The sequence below is a fragment of the Macrobrachium nipponense genome, chromosome 48 (genome assembly GCF_015104395.2).
Source record: "Macrobrachium nipponense isolate FS-2020 chromosome 48, ASM1510439v2, whole genome shotgun sequence".
NCBI classification, from domain to species: Eukaryota; Metazoa; Arthropoda; class Malacostraca; order Decapoda; family Palaemonidae; genus Macrobrachium; species Macrobrachium nipponense.
Genome location: NC_087223.1, coordinates 15,088,891 through 15,103,702, shown reverse-complemented (window position 1 = coordinate 15,103,702; position 14,812 = coordinate 15,088,891). Strand labels below are relative to the sequence as shown.

At 38.7% G+C, this 14,812-nt stretch overlaps 1 protein-coding gene and 1 long non-coding RNA gene across 2 annotated transcripts in view; one reads left to right on the top strand and one right to left on the bottom strand.

Moving 5' to 3' along the window:
* LOC135205057 (zinc finger protein 318-like) overlaps nucleotides 1-14,812 on the bottom strand; it is a gene marked incomplete in the record, with an annotated part of 177,548 nt that overhangs the window by 114,845 nt on the left and 47,891 nt on the right.
* The window catches only part of LOC135205059 (uncharacterized), a 30,968-nt gene continuing 22,785 nt past the window's right edge, over nucleotides 6,630-14,812 (top strand). Inside the window, exons 1-2 of the long non-coding RNA XR_010312403.1 lie at nucleotides 6,630-6,747; nucleotides 6,905-7,023. This is a non-coding gene — a long non-coding RNA (uncharacterized LOC135205059). The remainder of the gene's footprint in view (nucleotides 6,748-6,904; nucleotides 7,024-14,812) is intronic.

Genomic DNA, 14,812 nt, shown 5'->3' with positions numbered 1-14,812 from the left:
GATGAGAGCAGACGTTTTTCTACCCCAAGGCGTGTAGCGCCTGATAGACGCTACCGATGGAACGCTAGCGCCTCTCCTCACAGGCGCCAAGAGCCTGAAAAGAGCCTGTTACGGGATTCTCGCCCTACTCCTTATAGAGTTACCTGTAAAGATGCGAGCTCTTCCCCACCCTCTCAAGCAGCAAGAACCTCCTGCCTCTACCAAACTTCCTTCAAAGGAAAAGAGCGCTTCTCCTTCTAGGACTCCTTCTCCGAAGAGGCATTCTTCTCCAATGCTACCTTTGAAGAGGTATCTGAGGAGGAACTTCCTGTAGATGCGGTCGTCTCCGATTACAAGAGACTGGCAGCCCTGCTTCTTCAAGAGTTCGGTGACTCTCTTCGTCCTGCAGATCCTCCTTCGCCGGGATCACTGCTTTCAAGCACTAAGCTTTCCAAGTCCTCTTCATTCGTGAAAATGAATCCGACCCTTTCGATGAAGAAAGCCATCAAGAGCTTGGAGAACTGGCTCCTCTCTAAAAAAGAAGCGGGCAAGACGGTTTTTTCTGCCCTCCTTCGAAGTTGGCAGGTAAGCCAGTGTCTGGTATGACACGAAAGAGCCAATGGGATTGGGCCTCCCTTCTTCAGCTGATGCTGATTTTTCAGCGTTAGTGGATGCGTCTAGAAGACGCGCTCTTCATTCGGCAAAGGCCTCATGGGGAATGTGCGAAATGGACCATTTACTTAAGGGTCTATTTCGCACCTTGAGGTCTTTAATTTATGGATTGGGCCTTGGGAGCTCTTTGCTAAGAGAGCAGGATCCAGACTTTGTTTCGATGGAAGTTTTAACAAGTGTACTTTCTTGCTGATAAGGCCTTGATGGATGGATCTACGGAGGTGGCTTCTCTCTTTGGATCGGCAGCCGTCCTTAAAAAGAGATCTGTCTTCAGTTCTTTTTTGACGAAATCGGTGTCTCCTCTACAGAGATCCTCTCTGCTTTATTCGCCCCTGTCTAGTCACCTGTTTCCACAAGAGACAGTGAGAGATATATCTAAGTCGTTATCCGGAAAGGCTACTCAGGATCTGCTTGCGCAGTCGGCGAAAAGGCTAAAACCAGCAGTACCTTTGGCTCAAAAGAGAGAAGCCTGCTTTTCAGCAACCCTTTCGAGGGAGAACGACGGCTAGACCCTCTCTTAGGAGTAGGAGACCGGTTAAGAGAGGAAGATCAGCACGTAAAGCCCTTCCCTAAACCACAATGAAAAAGTAGTCCTCCAGACTACAGTAGGAGCCAGACTGCTGAAGTTTGCGAAAGTCTGGGCTCAGAGAGGGGCGGACAACTGGTCCCTCTCTATCCTCGAGAGAGGATACCTTATCCCCTTCAGGGAGAAGCCTCCCAACTTAACAACAACAAGGGAGTTAACAGCAAGATACCGAGATTCTTTAAAGAACCAGGCCCTGCTTCAACTAGTAGAAGAAATGATGGACAAAGAGGCGATAGAAAGGGTGCAAGACCTTCAATCTCCAGGGTTCTACAAAACCGTCTTTTTCTTGTACCAAAAGCATTAGGACAGTGGGAGACCAGTCCTGGACGTAAGTGCCCTGGAATTGCTTGTTGTAAAAAACGAAGTTCACGATGGAGACGAACTTCCTCCGTTCTTGCAGCGCTTCGTCCAGGGGATTGGATGGTGTCCCTGGACCTTCAGGATGCCATATTTTCATGTACCTATCCATCCCATCGTACCAGGAGGTACCTAAGATTCATGGTACAGGGCAAAGTTTTTCAATTTCGAGCCCTATGCTTCGGTCTTGCCACGGCCCCTCAGGTGTTCACGGGTCTTATGAGGAATGTCGCTCATTGGCTTCATATCGAAGGAGTAAGAATCTCGTTGTATCTCGACGATTGGCTGATCAGGGCCCAATCAAAAGATCGTTGTCTGGAGGACTTGAAATTAACACTGGATCTAGTTCAGTCCTTGGGACTGTTACTAAACCTCGGGAAGTCCCAGATGAATCCCCAGCAAAGCATTGTCTATCTGGGGATTCTGATGGATTCTCGGGGTTTTCGTGTATCCATCAAAGGAACGACAGGAGAGATGTTTACAGAAAGTGACGACCTTCCTAGAGAAAGAACAATGTTCCGCGAGGGAAGGATGGATGAGGTCTTCTGGGACCCTTCCTCGTGGAACAGTCGTTTCTCTAGGGAGGCTACACTTAAGACCCCTACAATTCTTCCTCAGAGAGAAATGGGATCATGAAGCACCAAGAGCTTTCGGACTCCTTTCAGCTCTCGAAGAGCATAAAAAAGGACCTCAGTTGGTGGTTAGAGCCAAACAGATTGAATCAAGGGCTCTCCCTTCAGTTGTCGAGCCCTCGACTAGTGGTATTCACAGACGCCTCGGAAAAAAAGGAGGGGGAGGGGGCGACTCTAGGCTCGAGAGAAGTGTCAGGCACCTGGAATGGGGAACAGGTGTCCTGGCATATCAACAAGAAGGAACTGGCAGCAGTCCATCTAGCTCTCGTTCACTTCGAACCTCAAGTATTGGGTTCCGTGTTGCAAGTGAATTCGGACAACACGACAGCTCTAGCCTATATAAGGAAACAGGGAGGGACTCGCTCCTTCTCCCTGTTCGAGAAAGCAAAGGAGCTTCTTCTTTGGCCGACCGAGGAACGGCGAATAACTCTTCTAACCAGGTTCATCCAGGGGGAGAAGAACGTGAGAGCAGATCTTCTGAGCAGAAGAGATCAGGTCCTTTCTACGGAATGGACTCTGCATTCAGAAGTGTGCGACGAGATTTGGGACCTCTGGGGGAGACCCAATATCGACCTGTTCGCAACGAATTGGAATGCGAGGTTGGAGAACTACTGCTCTCCGATTTCAGATCCAAAGGCAGTTGCAGTGGACGGTCTCCTTTCTGGATTGGAAGGGGATCGACGGGTACGCTTTTCCTCCTTTCAAGATAATAGGAGAGGTGGTAAGGAAGTTCGTTTCGACGGAGGGAACCAACTGACCCTCATCGCCCCATTCTGGCCAGCCCAAGAATGGTACACAGAGGTACTGGAATGGATGATAGATTTCCCGAGGGCCCTTCCACTGCGGAAGGATCTTCTCAGACAGCCCCACTTCGACAGATACCACCTCCCTCCCGCTCTCAGTCTGACTGCCTTCAGACTGCGAAGGACTCGTCAGAGCGAGGGGGTTTTCACGCAAGGCTGCAAAAAGGCAATTGCTAGAGCCAGAAGACCTTCAACTCTTCGCGTGTACCAGTCGAAGTGGGAGGTGTTCCGAAGATGGGCCAAGTCCCAGAAAGTATCCTCTTCCAGTACCTCTGTAAAGGAAATAGCGGATTTTCTCCTTTATTTGAGGGAGAAATGCAATCTGGCCGTTACCACAATAAGGGGATATAAAAGCATGTATCAAAGAAGCGCATGCTTCCTGTGAAGTAGGAACATTTAAGGCTTTCTAAGAGTCAAAGCACATGAGGTCAGAGCTGTAGCTACCTCTTTAGTGTATCATAGGAATATGTCGATACGGACTCTTGTTCGAATCCACCTATTGGAGGTGCAATTCGGTGTTTGCATCAAATTACTTAAGAGACGTGCGAGTCACTTATGACAAGTGCTTCTCTCTCGGGAACCGTTCGTGTCTGCGGATTCGTTGCTGGGGGCAAGGAGCTGACCTAATCCTTTATAGTTAGTTAAGTTAGTATTTTTAAACGTTTTTGGTGTTGTGTTTTTATGGTCGATGGAAGGAGTCTTGGGAATGCTCCTTTCAAATCGTAGTGTTAACAAATGTAGTGTGGTCAGGTGGTCGGGATTGGTTTTTCGTGCTCCTTGTTAGTGATTTGGACCTAGGCTCTGTCATGTAAGAGGGTTAGTCCCCGTTGATACGACAAAGGTGAAGGCTCTACCATGTAAGTGGGCCAGCCCCCATTGGTATGATCCAAGACAAGGCTCGTCAAGTAAGCGGGCTCGCCCCCATTGACACGATCCAGAAGAGCTATCAGTGTCAGGTCTCATCCCCACTGAAACTCTTCAGGCAAGCAGACTCATAGACAGTAATCATGAAGTCTTCTGCCCAATAAGGTAGGAACCAAGGTTTAATAAGTTTATATTTATGACCTACAACAGATGTTGTTTCCCTGTTTTTTATGTTATTTATATTGAGTAACTATCTCTTACCCGCCACAAGGGTGTCAATCAGCTAAGTATATATCTGCCGGGGAAGTTGCATGTACAAAAATGATATGTTAGTATACAATAAAGTTTTGTACATACTTACCCGGCAGATATATACGATGAATGGAACCCACCCATCCTCCCCTCAGGAGACAGGCGTAAGAGAAAAATCTGGTCTGAAAACGGGCAATTGTTCCTATTCCATTCGCCACCCAGCGGCGGGAGAGGGTGATCACCTGACCTACCTGTAGCGTGTGCCGCGAGTTTTGAATTCTGTCGGGACGTCAGAGACATAAGCTAAGTATATATCTGCCGGGTAAGTATGTACAAAACTTTATTGTATATAACAATATCATTTCAAAACCAATTGCGGAGGCTGTTGCAAAGCGGAGATGACAATCGTCTTCTCTGGTCTACCAGGCAAAGTGGGCAAACTTCCACAAATGGTGCAGAAGAAATAATGCAAGAAGACACTCTTTCTGCTCGCATTAGCGACAGCAAAGATAATTAGTGAGTTACACACCATTCACAAAAGCGCCTCAGTGGCGTGATCGGTATAGTCTTGGCCTGCCACCTCGGTTGCCGAGAGTTCGATTCTCGGGCATTCCACTAAGGGGTGAGAGACGTGTATTTCTGGTGATAGAAGTTCACTCTCGACGTGTTTCGGAAGTCACGTAAAAACCATTGGGGTCCCATTGCTGAAGAACCACTGGTTCCAGGCAATATAAAAACACCATTCACAAAAATTTTGGCTTTTCCAATGGAAATGTGGTTTGTTCTTTTACATTAGGTTTTCTAGCCAAAAGTGAGAAGTCTTTTAATCCTTGGCCTTATTCCTTTGTCATCAAGAATTTGATGGAGTTTCTTGGACCAGATGAGGAAGAGATCCCTTTGCCCTGTAAGGGCTTTTAAGATATAACCTGTTTAAGACAGAAAATGTCAGAAGTCTATCAAGTAATCTCTGGTGCTCTGTTAAAAACCCTTCGAAACTGCTCTCCAAGAATGCAATTTCTTTCTTTTTGAGGGAGCTCAATGTGGAAGCACACTCTAAAAATAAGTCAGGACTTTCTTCTTGTATTTAAAGTGGAATTCCATGAAATTAGGGCAGTGGCCACTTTGTTGGCATTCAGGCATAATGTGTCTTCATCCGTGCTTATGCAAACTACTTTTTGGAAATGCAAATCAGTGTTTACGACACATAAATGAAAGAAGTGGAAACAAATGTTGTGATAGTGCAGTACTCTCGGTCCTCTTTCAGTGGCTGATGGTGTTGGGGGAGGAAACATAGGAGTTATTCTCCTATTCAACCTTCTTTCACCTTGATTAGGTTGAGTTTGGGGGGTGGGGGGGGGTACTAAATGCTAGGGGTACCCATCAGTCTTATTTGTGTGTTTTTTCAGATGGTATGATTTTTTGATTTTTGGTTTAGCGCCTGACGGCTATATAGCGGTCACTACAGTTAAGATGAGCGCCAACCAGATGGTAGTATCTACCTGTGCAGCTCAAGTACTAGTTTTTATTCTGTCCTAATTTTTCTAATTACTATTTGAGTTATATCCTTGAATCCAACCTTAACATGGGATTCAGCTATGTAATTATTTGGTAAGCTTCATAGCATATAAAAATGACATTTTTATGATAAAATATTTATAAACTTACTAAGTAATTACAGTATCAAAGCTCTCCCTTCTCTGATGGTCATAGGACATAAACAAAATTGAAGTATTCAGCCGTGTTGTACTTATCCTTCCTGGTGGTGGGCGGGATCCGTATCCTACCCACAAAAACAAAAGAATCTCTAAATGTGATTTTCAATTTTTAGCTACCGCTTAAGTTTGAGACTGTAGCTGTTCAGTTGGTAAGTATGTTTATAAAACTTTATTATAAAAATGTCATTTTTATAAGATAGATTTTGTATACTTAGCAAATAAGTTACATAATGAGAGCACTCCCTCCTCCCCTCTCATGGATAAAAGGGCATAAACAACTGAATTCCATGCTGAGTTGGTTCCTCTCTCCCCTGGTATTGGGTGGCAGGTATTCGCCTAACCAAAACAAAATAGCGCTATCACGAATTTATAAAATTCTAGCTGCTGACATATAGAAACGATAGCTATGTAACTACTTGGTAAGTAAAGCTAAAATCGTACTGTATTATAAAATATGTTTGTGAAATAGATGACATATCAATACATAGATGAAGATATATCAATGAATTTTAGGGCTGTCAAGCATGTACTATTTCTTGTATTTTGCCTTTTTCCATCTTCTAGAAACTTTAACGTGATTGCATCATTTTTAAACCTTTTTGCTGCAGGAAAATGACTATATTTTTAAGGTGACAGATTAGACTGTGTATACTTTCTGAGGACCCCAAGTGGTAAAAAGTGACACTAAATGGGCTTTAGTTTGTAACTTTATTAACAAATCTTTCACTCGCTGAGAGTTTGCTTTTCTCATTCTCAGCATGAACACATACATTGAATAACGTCACTTGTGTTTCAGAATAACCCCAAGCCATGGTTAGCAAAAGCTGTGAGAGAGGAAAAGAAACCGTTGCCCCCGGATGTACAAATGATACCCATTCCTATTTTAGGTGAGTATTATGCGAACTAAAGTCCTCAGCCTTGTGATTGCACAGAAGAAGGGTTCAACTTGAAAAATAAAGTCCTTATACGTGACTTTTAGTCCACTGTATTTTTACTGTAAACACCTCTAGTATTGGAACTTAGTTGTAATTACCCTCGTTTCAGGATCAGAGTTTATTCACTCGCTGCCCGCTGTCTACTGTTCGCTGTGTGATGTGTTTTTGAGAGACGTTGCAGAGGCTGTAAAGCATCCTGAAAGTGACACTCACACTTCAAACTATAAGGTATAATTAGTATAGTTACCTAATTACTTCTATTCATTCTACTAGTTCAATACCTGTAATATTAAGTTTAACTCCTTGTGTTTCAGGTGACATATATGTGTTTGCTTAACCCTTTAATGCCGATTGGACGTATTAAACGTTGACTAAAATTGTCTGTCATATGCCGATTGGATGTATGGTACGTCGACGAAAAAAAGTTTTTTTTAAAAATTCGCGGAAAAATAGTTATAGGCCTATTAAGCAAAAACTTTTGAATCGCGCCTTGGGGGATGCTGGGAGCTCACGGATCAAGGCATTGTTTTGTTTACAATCGTTACCCAGGTGAGCAAGGGCGAATTTCTTTCTTCTCACTAAAAAGCATCAGCGACGCATCTCGAAAATTATTTCGTCACTTTGACATAATTTTTGCACCATTTTATATTAGCCGTTAAATGGAGTATTTATATGAAAATGTGTGCAATTTCGTGTAGAATACAACTAAAAACAACCCATGGTTGTAGCTTTTACCAGTTTTGAAATATTTTCATGTAAATATCGACAAGTGCCAAAATTTCAACCTTCGGTCAACTTTGAGTCTACCATAATGGTCGAAAAACGCAATTGTAAGCTAAAACTCTCATATTCTAGTAATATTCAATCATTTACCTTCATTTTGGAACAAATTGGAAGTCCCTAGCACAATATTTCGATATATGGTGAATTTATGAAAAAAAAAAAATTTTCTTACGCCCGCACGGTAACTCTTCCGAAAAAGTAATAAATTTTTTTGTCCGATTGTCGTAATGTTTACACCATTTTAAATTAGCCGTTACATAAAGTTTTATAAATGGAAATGTGTGCAATTTCATGTAGAATACAACTAAAAACAACCCATGGTTGTAGCTTTTATCAGTTATGAAATATTTTCATATAAATAACGATAAATAGAAAAAATTTGTCCTTCGGTCAACTTTATCTCGACCGAAATGGTCGAAAACTGCAGTTGTAAGCTACAACACTTACAGTCTAGTAATATTCAATCAATTACCTTCATTTTGTAACAAACGGGAAGTTGCTAGCACAATATTTCGATTCATGGTGAATTTTTGAAAACTGCTTTTTTTATGTCCGCGTGTTACACATTCATGCATCATTTTGTGATAATATTTTCTCTGGGTTGCCTTGATCGTATTACAATGATTGCAATTTAGTGTACAATACAACGAAAAAAAAATTAACTCTTTCGCTTTAACCATTTTGCTCACAGCGCGATTTGTACACAATTACCGTTTTGCTCACAGCGCGATTTGTACACAATTACCGTTTTGCTCACAGCGCCATTTGTACACAATTATATATGAAATTTTTTTTTCGCGCTGTCATATATCCCAATATTTATACGTATATGATAATGATATTTTTTTTCATTTCAGAATGACAAAAAAAAGGAGCCAAAAGTGAACTCTTAATCTTGAAAACTAACTTGCTGTGATTAAAAAAAAAAAACATTTTTTCCACTTCGGCGTTCACTCGTGAATGCCGCCGGCATACGGGAGATGATTTTTAAAAATACCGCTTCGGCGTTTAAGGGTTAATATCCTTTTTGGTGGATTCGGTAGGGTCAAATATACCTATATATTGTTCAAGATTTGCACCATACTGTTTACAAGATTTATATGTTCAAGATTTTCCATGGGCCATGAATGACTTATGGCAACTCTTACAAAACAACTTGAGTAGCTCTTTAGAGAATAGAGGAAGTCAATTTGACTTGAGCTGTCATAGGATGTGTATATATAGCTCCCCATCCCAAGATGTCTCATAAATATTTTACAATAGTATAAATATTCTCAGAATTCGTTACTTGATTTTATTCTTATCTGTTATGGTATTGTGTGACCTGTAATTATAATATTGCATTGCACTCCCTGAACACTTGGAATTTGCCCTTAATCCCACTTAGCCAGGACAGCTCTCTACCAATCCCACTAGTGGGAAGTTTTAACAGCCAGCGTTACCAACGCTGCAAATAAAATCTTGTCACTTGAGCTACCATAAGAAACGGTTGGCAACGCTGACACAGGCGTGACCCGATATTCCTACCTTTGTCAATTGCTTTTTGTTCGCGCTGTTGGAGTGTTGTTTCCTTCAGCAATGCAATGTTTAATCCTAATGCCCCGACTTCTCTTTGTATTTTGGATTGCTGGTGAAGACCTTGTTTGTATTTACCGGTTTTTCTCCTCTGGATTTATGACTTCGGCTCGGTTGCTGAGCTTTTCTGGTTATTTTTGACGTGGAACGTTTTTGAATTTGGATTTGCCGGTTTCACGGACCCCTTTGGTTATCATGAACAAGTCTTTTATTTCACCCCCTACTTACAGAGACTTCGGTTTTGACTTTTACATAGTACCTATATAGACTTTTACATAGTAATATATAGACCTCCTAATACTAAAGAGTTGACTTAATAATAGATGAGGTATATTGTAGAAATCACAAGGACTGGACTATTCTCCTATCTGGAGACTTCAACTTTCCTTTCGTAGACTGGAAAGAACGAATAGGAGATTGTGGATGTACCTATACATATAAAAAAGAGAGTAATAGTAGTGCAGAAGAGAAGAGGCAATTCGAAAAAGCTATTAGATATGCTACTAGAATACAACATTTAACAAATAAATCACCTGCCAACAAGAAAGGAAAATACTTGAGACCTAGTATTTGTGAACGAGATGAATTATGTTAAAGAAATAATAGTTTATAATGCGAGTATTTCAGACCATAATGTCATAGAATTAACAGTCCATTCCAAAGCAAGTGAAAACAGAGATAAGCAAGAAATGAAAAAGTGGGAAGGAAAGGTGGAAAAATACAACTTCTACAGTAAAAATATAAAATGGTCAAAAATAAATGAAGATTAAACAAAGATTGGGATAACATTTTCTTAACAAAAAAGTAAAAAAGTGATGACATAAAGGTAAATACGGATGATATATATAAAATATTAGAGAAAATAGTGGTTATATATAACCAAGAAGAAAAGTAAACATCAGTCATGCATACCAAGAGACAGAAGGATCTTGTTCCAGAAAATCAGAAAGTGGAAAAAAGGTCTTGCAAAAGAAAAAAATACATGGAAAGTTATAGAACTAAAAAGTAAGATAGAAAATGCAGAACAAAAGATTATACAATCAAAAGAAAATGAAAAACGGGACTTGGAAGAAAAAACCCTATTAAATATCAAGCAAAAATCCCAAACTATTATACTCATATGCGAAGAAGATGAATAAAAGAAGAATAGAAATAGGCCCTCTAAGAATGAAGGGAGATTAACGAATGAAACAAAGGTAATTTGCAACATATTGGCAGAACGATATAAGAGAGAATTCACTAGAATAGATAATGAAGATAATGATATAGAGTAAGGGATGAAAATAGTGAATATTTAGCTGACATAGATATTAATGAAGCTGATATTGTGCAGGCTATTAATGAAATTAAAAATGGAGCTGCTGCAGGGCCTGATGGAGTGCCTGCTATTTTGTTAAAGAAAGTAGTTCATTCTATCGCAAAGCCACTTGCAATATTATTAAGACAAAGTGTAGATACAGGCAAGATTTATGATGAGCACAAATTAGCATATATACCCCTACTTTCAAAAGTGGATCAAGACTAGAGGCAAGTAATTATAGGCCTGTGAGTCTAACATCACATATTATGAAAGTGTATGAAAGGGTAATGAAGAAAAATATTATGAAACATTTAATAAAAAATAATTTGTTTAATAAAGGACACCATGGTTTCGTACCCGGAAAAAGTACACAAACCCAACTGTTTAGTCCACCGTGAGAACATATTCAAAAATATGAAAAGCGGAAATGAAACAGATGTGGTTTATCTAGACTTTGCAAAAGCTTTGACAAGGTAGACCATAATATATTAGCAAAAAAAAGAAAATTAGAAAAACACAATATCGTGGATAAAGTAGGAAGATGGTTAAAAGAATTTTACAACAACAGAAAACAGATAGTTATTGCAAACGACGAAGAAATCGGATGAAGCCAAGGTAATATCCGGTGTGCAGCAAGGTACGGTGTTGAGCGCAATACTGTTTGTTATTATGATTGAAGACATAGACAGTAATGTTAAGGATTCGGTAGTGAGTAGTTTCGCAGATGACACAAGAATAAGTAGAGAAATTACTTGTGATGAAGATAGGAACGCTCTACAAAGAGACCTTAACAAAGTATATGATTGGGCAGAGGTAAAATAGGATGGCGTATTAACTCTGATAAATTTGGAATCAACTAAATTATGGAGACAGAGAAAGAAAGCTATATGCGTATAGGGGGACCTAATATTGAGACAATCACAAATAAGGAAGCAGTTAACCCTTAAACGCCGAAGCGGTAAATAAAAAAATGACTCCCGTATGCTGGAGGGGTGTGAGAGTGAGCGCGTAAGTGGAAAAAATATTTTTCAAAAAATCACAGCGCGCTTAGTTTTCAAGATTTAACGAGTTCATTTTTGGCTCCTTTTTTTTTGTCATGCTTGAAGTTTAGTATGCAACCATCAGAAATGAAAAAAATTATCATTATCATATATAAATAATGCGATATATGATAGCGCAAAAAAACGAAATTTCATATATAATTGTATTCAAATCGCGCTGTGCACCAAACGGTTAGAGGTAACAAGTTACTTTTTTTCGTTGTAATGTGCACAAATTGCGATCATTTTGATATATAACACATTGTAAAACGATTAAAAGCAAAACACAGAGAAAATATTATCACAAAATGATGCATGAATTCGTAGCGCGCGGATGTAAAAAAATAATTTTTTAAAAAATTCACCATAAATCGAAATATTGTTATAGAGACTTGCAATTTGTTTCAAAATGAAGGAAAATGATTGAATATTACGATACTGTAAGGTTTTAGTTTTATCTTACAAATGCAGTTTTCGACCATTTTGAACGAGGTTAAAGTTGACCGAATGTTGAATTTTTGTTTAAAATATTTTTTTATAGCAAATATAAAAAAAATGAGAAATGCTACAACCTTTATCATAATTTTTGTTATATTGTGCATGTTTTTGCGCACATTTTCATATATAAAAACTCTAAAAAAAGCGTAATATGAAAAGGCTCAAATATTAGGAGAATGTGACCTACGCGTTTCCGAGATTTTCGGCCGAGAATCTGTTCGTGCGGACGGAATAAAAATATTTTTTTTCAAATATTCACCATAAATCGAAATATTGTTCTAGAGACTTGCAATATATTTTAAATTGAAGATAAATGATTGAATATTACTAGACTGTAAGATTTTTATGTTACAAATGCGTTTTTTGACCATTCGGTTGAGTCAAAGTTGACAGATCGTAGTTTTTTTTTCGTACTTATCGTACTTTATATGCAAATATTTCAAAAATGATAAATGCTACAACCTTCCAATATTTTTTGTATCGTGCACGTTTTTGCGCACATTTCCATATATAAACCTCTAAAAAAGCGTAATATGAAAAGGCACAAATATTAGGAGAATGTGACCTACGCATTTCCGAGATTTTCGGCCGAGAATCGGTGCGCGGACAGAATAAAAATATTTTTTTCAAATATTCCAACCATAAAAATTGAGATATTGTTCTAGAAACTGCAATATTGTTTTAAAATGAAGATAAATGATTGAATATTACTAGACTGTAAGATTTTTATGTTATAAATGCATTTTTTGACCTTTTTGGTTGAGTCAAAGTTGACCAATCGTAGTTTTTTTTCGATACTTATCGTACTTTATATGCAAATATTCAAAATGAGAAATGCTACAACCTTCCAATAGTTTTTTTGTTATATTGTGCATGTTTTTGCGCACATTTCCATATATAAACCTTTAAAAAAAAAAAAAGCGTAATATGAAAAGGCTCAAATATTAGGAGAATGTGACCTATGCGTTTCCGAGATTTTCGGCCGAGAATCGGCGTGCGGAGGGGAAAAAAATATTTTTTTCAAAAATTCACCATAAATCGAGATATTGTTCTAGAGACTTGCAATTTTTTTGGTGTTTAAAATGAAGATAAATGATTGAATATTACTAGACTGTAAGATTTTTTATGTTATAAATGCGTTTTTTGACCTTTTTGGTTGAGTCAAAGTTGGATCGATCGTAGTTTTTTTTTTTGTAACTTATCGTACTTTTTATGCAAAATATTTGTCAAAAAATGAGAAATGCTACAACCTTCCAATATTAGTTTGTTATATTGGTGCATGCTTTTGCGCACAATTTCCAATAATATAAACCTTTCAAAAAAGTGTAATATGGAAAAACGGCTCCAAATATTAGGCGAATGTGACCTACGCGTTTCGGAGATTTTCGGACCGACGAATCGTCGCGCGGGGAGGGGGAAAAAAATATTTTTTTCAAAAAACTTCACCATAAATCGAGATAGTTGTTCTAGAGACTTGGGGGCAATAATTGTTTTTGTTTTAAAATGGAAGATAAACTGATTTGAAATTATTACTAGAAGGTTTAAGATTTTTATGTTATAAATGCGGTTTTTTGACCTTTTTCTTTGGTGAGTCAAAAGTTTGGATCCGATCGTAGTTTTTTTTGTTAATTATTTCGTACTTACTATGCCAAATAATTTCAAAAATGGAGAAATGCAACAAACCCTTCAATATTTTTTGTTATATGTGCATGTTTTGCGCACATTTCCATATATAAACCTTTAAAAAAAGCGTAATATGAAAGGCTCAAATAAATTTAGGAGAATGTGACCTACGCGTTTCGGAGATTTTCGGCCGAGAATCGGCACGCGGAGGGGAAAAAAAAGAAAAAAAAAAATTTTTTTTCAAAAAATTCACCATAATCGAGATATTGTTCTAGAGACTTGCAATATGTTTTAAAATGAAGATAAATGATTGAATATTACTAGACTGTAAGATTTTTATGGTTATAAATGCGTTTTTTGACCTTTTTGGTTGAGTCAAGTGACCGATCGTAGTTTTTTTTGTACTTATCGTACTTTATATGCAAATATTTCAAAAAATGAGAAATGCAACAAACCTTTCAATATTTTTTGTTATATTGTGCATGTTTTTGCGCACATTTCCATATATAAAACCTTTAAAAAAAGCGTAATATGAAAAGGCTCAAATATTAGGAGAATGTGACCTACGCGTTTCGGAAATTTCGGCCGAGAATCGGCGCGCGGTGAGGGGAAAAAAATATTTTTTTTCAAAAAATTCACCATAAATCGAGATATTGTTCTAGAGCTTGCAATTTGTTTTAAAATGAAGATAAATGATTGAATATTACTAGACTGTAAGATTTTTATGTTATAAATGCGTTTTCATACAATGAACTTACCTGTCAGATATATACTTAGCTAAGACTCCGGTCTCCCCGACAGAAATTCAAATTTCGCGCCACTCGCTACCGGTAGGTCAGGTGATCTACCTGCCTGCCCTGGGCGGCAGGACTAGGAACCATTCCCGTTTTCTATCATAATTTTCTCTGTCGCCGGTGGTATCAACATTGTTGTTTACTACCTCCTGACTGGAATTCGCTTTTCAAGACTTTTTGATCATCTATATTGGATTTCTTGGTGACGTTAACTGGATCGTTGTTTGGCATTCGCTGCGTGGACTGGATTTGGACTTGCTTTTGATTTTCTGATAGAATGTCTGATTCAAGTGTTAGTGTGAGAGTGTGTGAATGTAGGCTGCAAGGTCGAGGATACCGAAGGCTTCGGTTGATCCTCACACTGTATGTCGTAAATGTAGGGGGTTTGACTGTTCTTTAGCTAA